This window comes from Salvelinus namaycush, unplaced genomic scaffold (assembly GCF_016432855.1).
Source record: "Salvelinus namaycush isolate Seneca unplaced genomic scaffold, SaNama_1.0 Scaffold1313, whole genome shotgun sequence".
Lineage (NCBI taxonomy): Eukaryota > Metazoa > Chordata > Actinopteri > Salmoniformes > Salmonidae > Salvelinus > Salvelinus namaycush.
In genome coordinates this window covers 5,496-7,500 of record NW_024058024.1, presented here as the reverse complement: position 1 = coordinate 7,500, position 2,005 = coordinate 5,496, and positions in this window count along the sequence as shown.

Sequence of the window (2,005 nt, the reverse complement as noted above, 5' to 3'; positions counted from 1 at the left end):
GCATGTTCCCCGGATAGTGAGTGAAGGCCTATAGCCCTGGAGGTCCGTATCTCCAGGGGGTAAGCTGTACTCTCACGTCCGTAGACATGCATGTTCCCCGGATAGTGAGTGAAGGCCTATAGCCCTGGAGGTCCGTATCTCCAGGGGGTAAGCTGTACTCTCACGTCCGTAGACATGCATGTTCCCCGGATAGTGAGTGAAGGCCTATAGCCCTGGAGGTCCGTATCTCCAGGGGGTAAGCTGTACTCTCACGTCCGGAGACATGCATGTTGACCCGGGTAGTGAGTGAAGGCCTATAGCCCTGGAGGTCCGTAGTTCCACTGTCCTTAAGGGGGGCAGAGCAGTCAGCCTCTTTGGAGGTTGGCTGCTCTGTCCCCCTTTTTTTTGGCCCATTTTCCCATCACCATTTCCCCATCAATCTTCAGCAAAGCCCTGCCATTGATGTACATTGTGTTCCCAGGCCCCAATGCCTAAAATCAGCTTACCCTATCCAATGATGCCATCTTGTGGACAAATCCAGATGGTGCGGGAATTTTAAAAATTGTATCCCAGTTAAAGTGCCTCTAGCCCGGCATAGTATTTAATGTGTATACCCCTGAAATCCTATGCAATTACCATTCTATGGCACTTATGGAAGTGCCAAGTGCCAAATGCCAAGTGCCAAGTGCCAAGTGCCACAGGGCTCCAGGGGGGCAGTGCACACATAATGTTACCCCAGTCAGAGTGCCTCTTGCCCGGCATAGTATTTAATGTGTGTAGCCCTGAAATCCTATGCAATTACCCACAAAATTGTATCCCAGTCAAAGTGCCTCTAGCCCGGCATAGTATTTAATGTGTATACCCCTGAAATCCTATGCAATTACCATAATAATTTTATCCCAGTCAAAGTGCCTCTAGCCCGGCATAGTATTTAATGTGTATACCCCTGAAATCCTATGCAATTACCATAATAATTTTATCCCAGTCAAAGTGCCTCTTGCCCGGCATAGTATTTAATGTGTATACCCCTGAAATCCTATGCAATTACCATAATAATTTTATCCCAGTCAAAGTGCCTCTAGCCCGGCATAGTATTTAATGTGTATACCCCTGAAATCCTATGCAATTACCATCATAATTTTATCCCAGCTTACCCTATCCAATGTCGCCATCATGTGGACAAATCCAGATGGTGCGGGAATTTTTAAAATTGTATCCCAGTCAAAGTGCCTCTTGCCCGGCATAGTATTTAATGTGTATAGCCCTGAAATCCTCTGCAATTACCACTCTATGGCACTTATGGAAGTGCCAAGTGCCAAATGCCAAGTGCCAAATGCCAAGTGCCAAGTGCCAAGTGCCACAGGGCAGTGCACACCTAATGTTACCCCAGTCAGAGTGCCTCTTGCCCGGCATAGTATTTAATGTGTATAGCCCTGAAATCCTATGCAATTACCACTCTATGGCACTTATGAAAGGTTTAAAGTGCCAAATGCCAAGTGCCAAATGCCAAGTGCCAAGTGCCACAGGGCAGTGCACACCTAATGTTACCCCAGTCAGAGTGCCTCTTGCCCGGCATAGTATTTAATGTGTATAGCCCTGAAATCCTATGCAATTACCACTCTATGGCACTTATGAAAGGTTTAAAGTGCCAAATGCCAAGTGCCAAATGCCAAGTGCCAAGTGCCACAGGGCTCCAGGGGGGCAGTGCACACCTAATGTTACCCCGGTCAGAGTGCCTCTTGCCCGGCATAGTATTTAATGTGTGTAGCCCTTTATCCTTTAAAAATGACCCAGTCAGGGGTCTGGCACCTATGGCACTTATGAAAGGTTTAAAGTGCCAAGTGCCAAGTGCCAAGTGCCACAGGGCTCCAGGGGGGCAGTGCACACCTAATGTTACCCCGGTCAGAGTGCCTCTTGCCCGGCATAGTATTTAATGTGTGTAGCCCTTTATCCTTTAAAAATGACCCAGTCAGGGGTCTGGCACCTATGGCACTTATGAAAGGTTTAAAGTGCCAAGTGCCAAGTG